The sequence below is a fragment of the Euprymna scolopes genome, unplaced genomic scaffold (assembly GCF_053919585.1).
Source record: "Euprymna scolopes isolate OS-2025 unplaced genomic scaffold, ASM5391958v1 sca1, whole genome shotgun sequence".
Lineage (NCBI taxonomy): Eukaryota > Metazoa > Mollusca > Cephalopoda > Sepiida > Sepiolidae > Euprymna > Euprymna scolopes.
Genome location: NW_027633102.1, coordinates 1926210 through 1941209, shown reverse-complemented (window position 1 = coordinate 1941209; position 15000 = coordinate 1926210). Strand labels below are relative to the sequence as shown.

Here is a 15000-nt window from a genome sequence, read left to right as displayed (position 1 = left end):
GCGCAAAACTGGAAAATCGCCGACCAGAAATGTCGCTTCGTATAATCGACGTTTTTTTTGACCACCATTTTCAGGTGTCGGAGGTGGGTCTGGACGAATACCAACACCATTTCTGGGGTTTCACAACCGCCCGGCTTCTCCGACATATGTTGGAAAGGAGTAGCGATCGAGCGAAGGGGGCTGTCGGTAGGCGGCCGCGGGTTGCATGTGTGCCCGGGACAGCACCCCCATCCAACTAAGGGGTGTCCCCCGGGGGCCAGGGGGACCTCGTCCAGGTCGGCCGGGCGCTTCCAGACGCCTACCGACACCGGTCAGGTCGGCGAGGCTCCCGGCGGCCCCGAGCGGGACCACAGGTTGCGGAAGGCGTCCAAGTGAGCGGCGGCGACGCCAGGAGGCCCCCGGGGTCGACTCCGCGGCCCCCGGGTCGGTGTGCGGGCCTCCAGAGCTCGATAAAGTAGTGGTGTCGCTAGCGGTCGAGAAGGCACTTTTCGACGCCTACTGCCACCCCCACATGGCGGTAGGCGCAAAACTGGAAAATCGCCGACCAGAAATGTCGCTTCGTATAATCGACGTTTTTTTTGACCACCATTTTCAGGTGTCGGAGGTGGGTCTGGACGAATACCAACACCATTTCTGGGGTTTCACAACCGCCCGGCTTCTCCGACATATGTTGGAAAGGAGTAGCGATCGAGCGAAGGGGGCTGTCGGTAGGCGGCCGCGGGTTGCATGTGTGCCCGGGACAGCACCCCCATCCAACTAAGGGGTGTCCCCCGGGGGCCAGGGGGACCTCGTCCAGGTCGGCCGGGCGCTTCCAGACGCCTACCGACACCGGTCAGGTCGGCGAGGCTCCCGGCGGCCCCGAGCGGGACCACAGGTTGCGGAAGGCGTCCAAGTGAGCGGCGGCGACGCCAGGAGGCCCCCGGGGTCGACTCCGCGGCCCCCGGGTCGGTGTGCGGGCCTCCAGAGCTCGATAAAGTAGTGGTGTCGCTAGCGGTCGAGAAGGCACTTTTCGACGCCTACTGCCACCCCCACATGGCGGTAGGCGCAAAACTGGAAAATCGCCGACCAGAAATGTCGCTTCGTATAATCGACGTTTTTTTTGACCACCATTTTCAGGTGTCGGAGGTGGGTCTGGACGAATACCAACACCATTTCTGGGGTTTCACAACCGCCCGGCTTCTCCGACATATGTTGGAAAGGAGTAGCGATCGAGCGAAGGGGGCTGTCGGTAGGCGGCCGCGGGTTGCATGTGTGCCCGGGACAGCACCCCCATCCAACTAAGGGGTGTCCCCCGGGGGCCAGGGGGACCTCGTCCAGGTCGGCCGGGCGCTTCCAGACGCCTACCGACACCGGTCAGGTCGGCGAGGCTCCCGGCGGCCCCGAGCGGGACCACAGGTTGCGGAAGGCGTCCAAGTGAGCGGCGGCGACGCCAGGAGGCCCCCGGGGTCGACTCCGCGGCCCCCGGGTCGGTGTGCGGGCCTCCAGAGCTCGATAAAGTAGTGGTGTCGCTAGCGGTCGAGAAGGCACTTTTCGACGCCTACTGCCACCCCCACATGGCGGTAGGCGCAAAACTGGAAAATCGCCGACCAGAAATGTCGCTTCGTATAATCGACGTTTTTTTTGACCACCATTTTCAGGTGTCGGAGGTGGGTCTGGACGAATACCAACACCATTTCTGGGGTTTCACAACCGCCCGGCTTCTCCGACATATGTTGGAAAGGAGTAGCGATCGAGCGAAGGGGGCTGTCGGTAGGCGGCCGCGGGTTGCATGTGTGCCCGGGACAGCACCCCCATCCAACTAAGGGGTGTCCCCCGGGGGCCAGGGGGACCTCGTCCAGGTCGGCCGGGCGCTTCCAGACGCCTACCGACACCGGTCAGGTCGGCGAGGCTCCCGGCGGCCCCGAGCGGGACCACAGGTTGCGGAAGGCGTCCAAGTGAGCGGCGGCGACGCCAGGAGGCCCCCGGGGTCGACTCCGCGGCCCCCGGGGTCGGTGTGCGGGCCTCCAGAGCTCGATAAAGGTAGTGGTGTCGCTAGCGGTCGAGAAGGCACTTTTCGACGCCTACTGCCACCCCACATGGCGGTAGGCGCAAACTGGAAAATCGCCGACCAGAAATGTCGCTTCGTATAATCGACGTTTTTTTGACCACCATTTTCAGGTGTCGGAGGTGGGTCTGGACGAATACCAACACCATTTCTGGGGTTTCAACACCGCCCGGCTTTTTCCGACATATGTTGGAAAGGAGTAGCGATCGAGCGAAGGGGGCTGTCGGTAGGCGGCCGCGGGTTGCATGTGTGCCCGGGACAGCACCCCCATCCAACTAAGGGGTGTCCCCCGGGGGCCAGGGGGACCTCGTCCAGGTCGGCCGGGCGCTTCCAGACGCCTACCGACACCGGTCAGGTCGGCGAGGCTCCCGGCGGCCCGAGCGGGACCACAGGTTGCGGAAGGCGTCCAAGTGAGCGGCGGCGACGCCAGGAGGCCCCCGGGGTCGACTCCGCGGCCCCGGGTCGGTGTGCGGCCTCCAGAGCTCGATAAAGTTAGTGGTGTCGCTAGCGGTCGAGAAGGCACTTTTCGACGCCTACTGCCACCCCCAACATGGCGGTAGGCGCAAAACTGGAAAAATCGCCGACCAGAAATGTCGCTTCGTATAATCGACGTTTTTTTGACCACCATTTTCAGGTGTCGGAGGTGGGTCTGGACGAATACCAACACCATTTCTGGGGTTTCACAACCGCCCGGCTTCTCCGACATATGTTGGAAAGGAGTAGCGATCGAGCGAAGGGGGCTGTCGGTAGGCGGCCGCGGGTTGCATGTGTGCCCGGGACAGCACCCCATCCAACTAAGGGGTGTCCCCGGGGGCCAGGGGGACCCGTCCAGGTCGGCCCGGGCGCTTCCAGACGCCTACCGACACCGGTCAGGTCGGCGAGGCTCCCGGCGGCCCCGAGCGGGACACAGGTTGCGGAAGGCGTCCCAAGTGAGCGGCGGCGACGCCAGGAGGCCCCCGGGGTGGACTCCGCGGCCCCCGGGTCGGTGTGCGGGCCTCCAGAGCTCGATAAAGTAGTGGTGTCGCTAGCGGTCGAGAAGGCACTTTTCGACGCCTACTGCCACCCCCACATGGCGGTAGGCGCAAAACTGGAAAATCGCCGACCAGAAATGTCGCTTCGTATAATCGACGTTTTTTTTGACCACCATTTTCAGGTGTCGGAGGTGGGTCTGGACGAATACCAACACCATTTCTGGGGTTTCACAACCGCCCGGCTTCTCCGACATATGTTGGAAAGGAGTAGCGATCGAGCGAAGGGGGCTGTCGGTAGGCGGCCGCGGTTGCATGTGTGCCGGGACAGCACCCCCATCCAACTAAGGGGTGTCCCCCGGGGGCCAGGGGACCTCGTCCAGGTCGGGCCGGGCGCTTCCAGACGCCTACCGACACCGGTCAGGTCGGCGAGGCTCCCGGCGCCCCGAGCGGGACCACAGGTTGCGGAAGGCGTCCAAGTGAGCGGCGGCGACGCCAGGAGGCCCCCGGGGTCGACTCCGCGGCCCCCGGGTCGGTGTGCGGGCCTCCAGAGCTCGATAAAGTAGTGGTGTCGCTAGCGGTCGAGAAGGCACTTTTCGACGCCTACTGCCACCCCCACATGGCGGTAGGCGCAAAACTGGAAAATCGCCGACCAGAAATGTCGCTTCGTATAATCGACGTTTTTTTTGACCACCATTTTCAGGTGTCGGAGGTGGGTCTGGGACGAATACCAACACCATTTCTGGGGTTTCACACCGCCGGCTTCTCCGACATATGTGGAAAGGAGTAGCGATCGAGCGAAGGGGGCTGTCGGTAGGCGGCCGCGGGTTGCATGTGTGGCCCGGGACAGCACCCCCATCCAACTAAGGGGTGTCCCCGGGGGCCAGGGGGACCTCGTCCAGGTCGGCCGGGCGCTTCCAGACGCCTACCGACACCGGTCAGGTCGGCGAGGCTCCCGGCGGCCCCGAGCGGGGACCACAGGTTGCGGAAGGCGTCCAAGTGAGCGGCGGCGACGCCAGGAGGCCCCCGGGGTCGACTCCGCGGCCCCCGGGTCGGTGTGCGGGCCTCCAGAGCTCGATAAAGTAGTGGTGTCGCTAGCGGTCGAGAAGGCACTTTTCGACGCCTACTGCCACCCCCACATGGCGGTAGGCGCAAAACTGGAAAATCGCCGACCAGAAATGTCGCTTCGTATAATCGAACGTTTTTTTGACCACCATTTTCAGGTGTCGGAGGTGGGTCTGGACGAATACCAACACCATTTCTGGGGTTTCACAACCGCCCGCTTCTCCGACATATGTTGGAAAGGAGTAGCGATCGAGCGAAGGGGGCTGTCGGTAGGCGGCCGCGGGTTGCATGTGTGCCCGGGACAGCACCCCCATCCAACTAAGGGGTGTCCCCGGGGCCAGGGGACCTCGTCCAGGTCGGCCGGGCGCTTCCAGACGCCTACCGACACCGGTCAGGTCGGCGAGGCTCCCGGCGGCCCCGAGCGGGACCACAGGTTGCGGAAGGCGTCCAAGTGAGCGGCGGCGACGCCAGGAGGCCCCCGGGGTCGACTCCGCGGCCCCCGGGTCGGTGTGCGGGCCTCCAGAGCTCGATAAGTAGTGGTGTCGCTAGCGGTCGAGAAGGCACTTTCGACGCCTACTGCCACCCCCACATGGCGGTAGGCGCAAAACTGAAAATCGCCGACCAGAAATGTCGCTTCGTATAATCGACGTTTTTTTTGACCACCATTTTCAGGTGTCGGAGGTGGGTCTGGGACGAATACCAACACCATTTTCTGGGGTTTCACAACCGCCCGGCTTCTCCGACATATGTTGGAAAGGAGTAGCGATCGAGCGAAGGGGCTGTCGGTAGGCGGCCGCGGGTTGCATGTGTGCCCGGGACAGCACCCCCATCCAACTAAGGGGTGTCCCCGGGGGCCAGGGGGACCTCGTCCAGGTCGGCCGGGCGCTTCCCAGACGCCTACCGACACCGGTCCAGTCGGCGAGGCTCCCGGCGGCCCCGAGCGGGACCACAGGTTGCGGAAGGCGTCCAAGTGAGCGGCGGCGACGCCAGGAGGCCCCCGGGGTCGACTCCGCGGCCCCCGGGTCGGTGTGCGGGCCTCCAGAGCTCGATAAAGTAGTGGTGTCGCTAGCGGTCGAGAAGGCACTTTCGACGCCTACTGCCACCCCCACATGGCGGTAGGTGTAAAATCGGAATAGACCGGACCAGGAATGTCGAGGGGGAAAAAATGACAAAGTCCTGGTGTGCCTAGGCGTCGAGAAGGCAACTTTGCGACGCCTACCGACATCCCCATGTGGCAGTAGGCGTAAAACTGGAAAATCGCCGACCAGAAATGTCGCTTCGTATAATCGACGTTTTTTTTGACCACCATTTTCAGGTGTCGGAGGTGGGTCTGGACGAATACCAACACCATTTCTGGGGTTTTCCAGTTTGAAAGTTTTATAAAACATGTTCGGTAGGAAGCACACTTTGGTGTGTCGGTTCGTCGGAGCAGCGACTCTTTGCCTCGTGGTGGTCCGGAACGTCTCTACGGGGCTTGTCGCAAAGGCGTCAGAAAGTGGCATCTCCGCCGCCTAGGGCTGTCACCGTTATCGCTGTCGCCGCGCTCCAACTTGTTTTGATCCGCCGCCTTCGTTCCTGCCAACCGTGCGCCCGCTCATCGTCGTTAGGTTATAATACGTGGTACGTGTGTGTGCTTCCTCCGTGGACCTAGGGCTGCTCGACGTGTCGAACGATATGTTGGAACAACTAACGGCTCCTTTTCCTGGTTCCATAGTCGTCGTGGTACCCGCGTCGTCAGCCATATCTATGTCCACCATGTTTAGCCGATACGTTTGCTGCAGCTTCTGCTTCCGCCTCAGCGTTCGCCGCTCTCAGCCGCCGCTGTTGTTGCTGCCGTTCTGCCAATTCAACCACTACCTGCGAATCTTTCGATGATCGGCCGAACGACCCATCGCTGTGCGACCGATAAATCCTCCGGATTAGGGAGAAACGCCGCCGCTCTCTGCCGCCGTCGAACGGAAAAACGTACATTGTAACGAACGAACGAACGAACGAACGAATTAACGAACGAGCGAACAAACAAACAAAAATAGCCGCGGGGGATGCACTATGTAGATCCTGATCCCCTTGTAACCATACGTACGTTGTTCGATGCTCTCCCGTCCTGGAAGTCGCCGCAGCAAACAGGAGGATGAGCAGCAGCAGGCGCCGCCGCCGTAACCGCCGCCTGCCTGCCGCCTCCTACTCCTGTCAGCGTCCGATCTCACAGCCGTGTGAACGTTCGCTGACACCCGATTTCTTTCCGTCTGGCAAAACCTTGGACGTCCCGCTCGCGGTACACGTGCTGCAGCGACTTCTCGTCCGACAACGCATAAGCGTCGACGTCTGCCGCCGCATCTTCTGATACGTGGACGGTGATAGCGCTAGTCCCTTCTTGCGCCACCTCCACCTTTGTTAGCGCCAAAGAAGATCGATCGAGCAGTCGTGGTCGCAGTCGATTAACCCGTTTTCACCGTCCGCAGTTCCCAAGCCGCCGATCAAGTCGTTGCTCTTCTTGTTCGTTCTTCCCATACCGTCGATTTGCACGGCTGCCGGATGAGCCATCCTCTGTCCGGCGAAGCGCTCACGTCAGTGATCGATACTTGCACCGACAGTCCTCCCGCTCGCGACTCGGTGCTCGAATCGGACTCGTTCGTTTTTATCTCGATGCGATTGTGAAAAGGGGGACCGGTCGTCAATGTCGTGTGTGTCGACGATGTTGTTCGCCCGGTCCGCCGCGTTGTTGTCGTTTTTTTTTTTTTTTTTTTTTTTCCCCTAACGTTCGCCGTCGCACGGACGAAAGGGTGAGAAAAAAAAAAAAAAGCTCGAAAAAGCCGCCCAAAAAAATCGGACCGAGGAGCCGCTTGCGAGAACGCGCCATGTGCACGTTGTCTCTCCTCGGTTTTCCGAGCACGAACACGACGCCGGTCGGTCGGTCGGTCGACGAAGGCGACGACGAAGGTGACGGGAAAATTTACGCCGCCGCTGCCCTGGTCCAGCTCCTCCCCGATGACGGCTGTGATGTTGACGTTGACGTTGGCGACGACGACGACGACGACGGAGACGACGACGACGACGAGACGGCATCGATGGCGACCACGATGACGACGACCTCGACGAGTTCAGTCTGCACCTTGACCTCCGATGTCCGTGTGCACTGCCGTCGTGCTGTTTGTCGTTTGTCGTATGTATCGCTGTCAAGGGTGCCGTTGTCGTTGTTGTTGTCGACGTTGTTGCTTGCTCTCTCGTCTCGGTCGGTTGGTACGTTGATGACGACGACGACGACGAAGACGACGACGACGACGACGAGACGGCATCGATGGCGACCACGATGACGACGACCTCGACGATTCCAGTCTGCACCTTGACCTCCGATGTCCGTGTGCACTGCCGTCGTGCTGTTTGTCGTTTGTCGTATGTATCGCTGTCAAGGGTGCCGTTGTCGATGTTGTTGTTGTCGACGCTGTCGTCTGTTCTCTCTTCTCGGCCGGCTGTGACGTGGACGTTGACGACGACGACGACGAGACGGAATCGATGGCGACCACGATGACGACGACCTCGGCGAGTTCAGTCTGCACCTTGACCCTCGATGTCCGTGTGCACTGCCGTCGTGCTGCTTGTCGTTTGTCGTATGTATCGCTGTCAAGGGTGCCGTTGTCGTTGTTGTTGTCGACGTTGGTCGCTTTCGTTCTTTGAGTCTCGGTCTCGGTCCAAGTCAGGGGAGAAACAAAAAAGAGGCCATCAGCGCGGGCAGCGCGCTTCTTCTGACGGCGAACCCCCTCGAAAAATAAATAAACACGTGCCCGTCGTTGTAGTTGTCTGTCTTATGTCGGTCGGTCGGTCGGTCGGTCTGTCGTTCTGTCGAAACAAAGTCCCAAATTCCAACGATACCTGGTTGATCCTGCCAGTAGTCATATGCTTGTCTCAAAGCTTAAGCCATGCAAGTGTAAGTTCACGCCACGCATTAGAACGGGCGAAACCGCGAATGGCTCAGGAACCGGACCTAATCCTCGGGACCGTATTCCTCCTCGGAGGCGATGGATAACTGTGGCAATTCTAGAGCTAATACATGTGACACAGGCCGCGATCGGTCGGCGCGCCGTCGTCGCCACGCCTCGCGCGCTGGCACCCGCGTCGGCCGTTCCGGGTCGCGGCGCTACATATTAGACTGAGACCGATGCGCGTCATTCCGTCCTCCCGTCGTCGGCGTTCCCGCTCGCGGGTCCGTTCGGTGGCGGGGCTCATAGGGCGGCGCGCTCCGCTTTGGTGACTCTGGATAACTCACTGGTCGATCGCACGAGCTTTCACGCCCGGCGACGGGTCTCTCGAGGGTCCGCCCTATCAACTGTCGACGGTCGGTTAAGTGCCTACCGTGGTTACTACGGGTAACGGGGAATCGGGGTTCGATTCCGGAGAGGGAGCATGCGAAACGGCTACCACATCCAAGGAAGGCAGCAGGCGCGCAAATTACCCACTCCCGGCACGGGGAGGTAGTGACGAAAAATAACGACGCGGGACTCTGTCGAGGCCCCGCGATCGGAATGAGTACACTTCAAATCCGTTAACGAGGACCAACCGGAGGGCAAGTCTGGTGCCAGCAGCCGCGGTAATTCCAGCTCCGGTAGCGTATATTAAAGTTGTTGCGGTTAAAAAGCTCGTAGTCCGAACTCGGGTTCGTGGTCGCGCAAGCGGCCCCGGGGCGGCGGCGCCATCGTCCGTCGTTGACTTTGGTCGTCCGTTCGCATTCCCGGCCCTTTCCGCCGGTGTCAACCGCTAGCATACCCGCCACGCGGTCCTGCCGGCGAGGTGGACGAGGAGGTCGTGATCGGGATCCGGGAAAAAAAAAACAAGTGGTCGTCGGTTCGGTTCCGGGAGTAGTCTAACGGGGGGGTGCTACGTGTGTGTGTTTGGGTGCGTTCATTCGCATCCCCGCACTCTGACCCCCGCGCTTCTCTCCCTCTCCCTTTCCGCGCGTTCCTCTTTTTTTTTGAACCCCCCGGTCCGCTCCGAGTCCCTGCTTCGTGTCTTGTCTGCGCGCGTGTTGCGGTCGGCGGTTTCTCCTCCAAGGGTGCTCTTAACCGAGTGTCCGCGGCGGCCGGTACGTTCACTTTGAAAAAATTAGAGTGCTCAGAGCGGGCTGTTCAAGCTTGCATACGATAAGCATGGAATGATGGAAGAGGGCCTCGTCTACGTCTGTCGGTCTCCGTCTACGGCGAGGCAATGATCGAAGGGAGCGGTCGGGGCCACTCGTATTGCGACGTTAGAGGTGAAATTCTTGGATCGTCGCAAGACGAACTGCAGCGATGGCGTGTGGCAAGCACGTTTTCCTCGATCAAGAGCGAAAGTCGGAGGTTCGAAGACGATCAGATACCGTCGTAGTTCCGACCGTAAACGATGCCGACCGGCGATCCGCCGGCGTTCGCTTCCATGACCCGGCGGGTAGCCTGCGGGAAACCAGAGTTCGGTTCCGGGGGGAGTATGGTTGCAAAGCTGAAACTTAAAGGAATTGACGGAAGGGCACCACCAGGAGTGGAGCCTGCGGCTTAATTTGACTCAACACGGGAAAACTCACCCGGTCCGGACACCGGTAGGATTGACAGATCGATAGCTCTTTCTCGATTCGGTGGGTGGTGGTGCATGGCCGTTCTTAGTTGGTGGAGCGATCCGTCTGGTTGATTCCGATAACGAACGAGACTCCGGCCTGCTAACTAGTGCGCCGATGTCAGTGATTTTTACGGCGGGCTCGGCGTCCTCCGTGGCGCTCGGGTCCGGGTCGGTTTTCTCACGCACTTCTTAGAGGGACGGGTGGCAGAAAGCCACACGAGGCGGAGCGATAACAGGTCTGTGATGCCCTTAGATGTCCGGGGCCGCACGCGCGCTACACTGGAGGTATCAGCGGGGACTTCGCCCCGGCCCGAGAGGGTTGGGAAACCTCTGAACCACCTCCCGTGATAGGGATCGGGGCCTGTAACCAACCCCGTGAACGAGGAATTCCCGGTAGGCGCGGGTCAACAGCCCGCGTCGATCACGTCCCTGCCCTTTGTACACACCGCCCGTCGCTACTACCGATCGAACGGTCCGGTGAGGTCCTCGGATCTGGCCGACGACGCCGCCGGGCAGTGCGCGACGTGTCCGTCACGACACTCGTGCATCTACGCCTCGGCGTTCGATGCCTGGAGAAGACGACCGAACCCGATCGTTTAGAGGAAGTAAAAGTCGTAACAAGGTTTCCGTAGGTGAACCTGCGGAAGGATCATTACCGTTTTCCCGTTCGAGACTGGTTTGTTGTTTTCCGGCCTACCTCCTCTGTCTGTCGGCGTCAACGCCTCGAATGCGCGCAAACAAACCTATAAAAGGCGGAGCGAGAGATAGATTTGTGGTGACGCGGAGGTTTTTAAAGCCCCAGCTCTTCTTGCTTGCTTCCGCGTCTTACCACCTGTTTGTTTTTTCGCCCACCGCAAGTGATGGCCGCTTCTTCTTTGCCTTGTCGCCGCTTTATCGTTTTTTTTGTTTTTTTGCAGCCGCTGTGCCACCGCCGCTAGCTAAAAAAACAAACTACTCGCGACATTGCAATGCCGTCACGCCTCCTCGCACAGACCTCCTCGCACACTACTAAATCTATATAAACAAAAACTAATATAAAAAAACCAAGTGCTGAACCCTGGACGGGGGATCACTCGGCTCGTCCGTCGATGAAGAGCGCGGCCAGCCGCGATAACTGATGCGAATTGCAGGACTCAGTGAACATCGACACCTCGAACGCACATTGCGGCCCCGAGATCCCTTGTCTCGGGGCCACGTCCGGTCGAGAGGCGGAACGTTACATGTCTTTCTCCGTTAACGAAACGACATCTTGCCGTCCCCGTGCCCGCCCGGTCCTCGGCACGGTGGTAACCGGGACGTCGCAGGAGCGAGTGACGAGGGGGAAGAAAAATAAAAAAAGAATTGACTCCTTTCAATGTCTTTTTTTTTTTTAAAACCCTCTCCGGCCTCCTCCTTCGTCTCCCGCTGGCAGACCGCGGAGTCTTTTCCCTTTTCGACCGCGTGAAGAAACACTGTGGAGGAGGAGCAGGAGGAGTCTGTCCGAAAGCAGCCGAAGGGAGACCAAAAAAAAAGTACCGACCTAACCGACTGCCGACGTAAGCGCCGCCTGCTCGTCTCGCTCTCTGCCTCATGAAGGTGTCTCTCAGCGACGCCTCGAGCAGCGCGACGAGCACGGCCGTCGCACCGTAAAAAGGTGGCCGCGTCGTAGGCAACGCAACGTCGGATGGGGAGGACCCACGCTTTTTTTTAATTGTTGGCTTCTTCATTTTCGGTCGGACGGGCGCTATATCGGCCAGCCGTCGTCACACGGAGGGTACCGATCGAGATTCCTCTCCTCCAAACACCACACTCTACTAAAAACCGCCGCCCTCGGCTCGGACGAGACGACCCGCTGAACTTAAGCATATCGCTAAGCGGAGGAAAAGAAACCAACCGGGATTCCCTTAGTAACGGCGAGTGAACCGGGAGAAGCCCAACGCCGAATCCCGTCGCAAGTTAAAGGCTTCGGGACGTGTGGCGCATGGGTCGAAGGCAGCCGTTCGTTTTCGTCTCGCATAGTTCGGAGTTCCCTCGATCGGGGCCGCCCGCGGCGGGTGCCAGGCCCATTCGGGCCGCCCGCGGCGGGTGCCAGGCCCATTCGGTGCGGACGGCGAGCGACGGCCTTCGATCCGAGAGTCGGGTTGCTTGGGAACGCAGCCCAAATCGGGTGGTAAGCTCCATCCAAGGCTAAATACCGGGACGAGTCCGATAGTCGACAAGTACCGTGAGGGAAAGTTGAAAAGAACTTTGGAGAGAGAGTTCAAGAGAACGTGAAACCGCCCAGGGGTAAACGGGTGGGACCGCTCACCGCGATCGCGGGGGGACTCAGTCCGGTGCTGCCTAGGCTCGAGCCCAAACTCGATGTGTGTTCTTGAAAGAGAGGCCGTCGCGGCACAGGTCGTCGTTCGTCGTGTCCGCGGGGGACTCGTTCCCCGCGGTTCCAGCTTTTGTGCCCGCGTCGCCGACGAAGGAGACGGGCCGCGTGGATAGCGGGAAGGGAAACGTGGTGACGACCGCGGCGTCGGTAGGTGGCTGCGTCGGTTGGCTGCGACGGAGGGGACTCGTCCTCTCGATCGCTGCTGCCGCCGGGCCCTAACCCGCCGCATCCGTCGCCGCCGCTTCTTCTTTCCTCCTGCTCCCTCCGCGCGCGACTCCGCTGCACCCGTCCCCTTCATCATCGCTCGGCGTAATCATGGCGCGGGCGCTTCGGCGCGACCTCCGCGCGGCCGGCACCGGACGCACTTCCCCTCCGGTCCGTCGTCGCGACCCGTTCCCGGCGTGCAGGTCGAACACGCGGGTTTTTTTCCGTAGGCGGCAGGCGTTTCATCACCCTGAAAACCCCCGTCTTCCCACCTTGTGAAGTCGGGGGCCACCGGCCGTCGGGCCCGCGAACGTAACTGCCCCTTTCTGCCGGGAACGGAGGAAATCTGACACGATCCGTTACACGTGGCGAGCCGGTCCGTTTTGATCCCGCCGGAAGTCGCGTGCGGGCGACGCACTCTGTGTGTCGCTCCTTAGGCGCCCCACCGTCTCGGGCGCGTGCGCGATGAGAGGCGGGATAGGACTGGCGCGGCCTCGCCGTCACGCACCTCGCCGACGTTTCGGGTTCTTGTCGGGGGCAACCCCGCCCGCGCCCGTTTCCGTTTCCGGAGAGGTCGCTCGGCGACGCTTTTTTACTCGAGCCGCCCGCCACCCCGGGTCAGCGACGTGCATCGGCAACCCACCCGACCCGTCTTGAAACACGGACCGAGGAGTCCTGGCCGTTCGCGAGTCGTAGGGGCCACCTCTGACTAACCCCGAAGGCGAAGCGAAAGCGAGAGAGCGTGTAGGAGGGCGTCGATCGGGAGAGGTGTCGTGGCAAAGTCGTCCGGGGGTCGTCGGGGGGTGTCGTCGGTCTCGTGCCGTCGTCTTCTCCTCGCCTCACCCGCCTCCGAGCCGTGCCCGATCCCGCCGGCGCGGCGTTTTCGGCCTTCCGCCGTCGCTGCTGCGGTGCCCGCAACTTTTCCTTTTTTCTCTCTTCCCGAGAGAGATAGGAGAGGGAAGGCTCGTGGCTGACGTGCGGTTGTTTTTCCCTCCTCCCCGAGAGGGGACCGGCGCATCATCCAAAAAGGGGAATTGCCGGGCGCCAGCTTCCATATCCTCCTTCCGCCCATCGGTGAGATCCCGCGGCTTGAACTAGTCCTATTTTGTCGTCGAGTTTAGGCGCTGCGCGCGGGCGCATCACCCCCGGGTCGGTTTCCCCTTTTTCCGAGTACGACTCGGCCGACTCTGGCGTAGCGAGCGACCAGGGACCCGAAAGATGGCGATCCACGCCCGGTCGGGATGAAGCCAGAGGAAACTCTGGTGGAAGTCCGAAGCGCCTCTGACGTGCAAATCGATCGTCGGAACCGGGTGTAGGGGCGAAAGACCAATCGAGCCGTCTAGTAGCTGGTTCCCTCCGAAGTTTCCCTCAGGATAGCTGGCGCTCGATCGTCGCAATTCCATCCGGTAAAGCGAACGATTGGAGGCCCCGGGGCCGTTCACGGCCTCGACCTACTCTCGAACTCGGAACGGGTGGAACGGGCCGACTCTCCCGAACGACGGAGCCGACCCATCCGGCCGCCGCCGCCAGCACGCTTCGCTGGGCGGTTGGTCACCTCGAATGCGAGTGCCAAGTGGGCCACTTTTGGTAAGCAGAACTGGCGCTGTGGGATGAACCAAACGTCCGGCTAAGGTGCCTAACGCGACGCCCATGAGATCCCCGAAAGGGTGTCGGTCGATATAGACAGCAGGACGGTGGCCACGGAAGTCGGAATCCGCTAAGGAGTGTGTAACAACTCACCTGCCGAATCGACCGGCCCCGAAAATGGATGGCGCTGGAGCGACGGACCGATGCCGGACCGTCGCGGCGAGGAGCGATGAACTTTCGCGCCGAAACGATGCCGCGACGAGTAGGAGGGCGCCGCGGCGAGCACGGAAGCCTAGGGCGCGAGCCCGGGTGGAGCCGACCGCGGGTGCAGATCTCGGTGGTAGTAGCAAATATTCGAACGAGACCTTCGAAGACCGAAGTGGAGAAGGGTTCCGTGCCAACGGCGGTCGAGCACGGGTCAGTCGGTCCTAAGACGCGGGCGAAAGTCTTCCCGAAAGGCGCCGGATCCGTTATGAAAGGTGAAAGGAAAGCGAATCGAATCGAATCGAATCAAAAGCCCAAACAAAAAAAAAGCGGCCGGCCTCCCGTCGAAAGGGAATCGGGTTAATATTCCCGAACCCGGACTCGGAGAGGGCCCGGGGGTGGCGACGCTGTCGGCAGCGATGTCGGCGGCGCCCGTCGCTTCCCGGGCGAAACCGCGGTGACGCAAGCGAGCCCGGAGACGTCGCCGGGAGCCCCGGGAAGAGTTCTCTCTTCTTCGTAAAGGACCATGTCCGTGGAATCGGCTCGTCCGGAGATACGGAAAAGGTACCTGTAGAGCGCCGCGGCTCGGGCGGCGTCCGGTGCGCTTTCGGCGGCCCTGGAAAATCCGGGTCCGGTTTTCGCAGCTCTCGAGTCGGTCCGTACCCACCATCCGCAGCAGGTCTCCAAGGTGTACAGCCTCTCGTCGATGGCATCAATGTAGGTAAGGGAAGTCGGCAAAATGGATCCGTACCTTCGGAAGAAGGATTGGCTCCGAGGACCGGGTCGGTCGGGCCGTGCCCGCGCGAAGCGAGGAACCGGTACGGGGCTGTAGCGTTCGCTCCGTTCGCGCTTTGCGGCGAAGGCATAGGGGCCGCGGCGGTCCGTTGTGCGGCGGCGTGTTCCGGTCAAGCGGTCGCGGTCAAGCGAGCGTGTGTTGCGGGTCGGAGAGCGATACGGGTGGGAGTCCGCCGTCGGGCGGCAGGAGTGTG

At 61.3% G+C, this 15000-nt stretch overlaps 2 non-coding genes and 1 pseudogene across 2 annotated transcripts in view; all 3 read left to right on the top strand.

Annotated features, from left to right (window-relative positions):
- Positions 1 to 7944: 7944 nt before the first annotated feature.
- On the top strand, positions 7945 to 10315 carry LOC145273468 (small subunit ribosomal RNA; annotated as a pseudogene).
- Positions 10316 to 10713: 398 nt separating this feature from the next.
- LOC145273141 (5.8S ribosomal RNA) lies at positions 10714 to 10871 on the top strand. The gene has a single exon (XR_013866173.1). It is a non-coding gene; the product is annotated as a 5.8S ribosomal RNA (ribosomal RNA).
- Positions 10872 to 11464: 593 nt separating this feature from the next.
- LOC145273196 (large subunit ribosomal RNA) overlaps positions 11465 to 15000 on the top strand; it is a 5755-nt gene continuing 2219 nt past the window's right edge. Inside the window, exon 1 of the ribosomal RNA XR_013866225.1 lies at positions 11465 to 15000. This exon is cut by the window's right edge and continues 2219 nt beyond it. This is a non-coding gene — a ribosomal RNA (large subunit ribosomal RNA).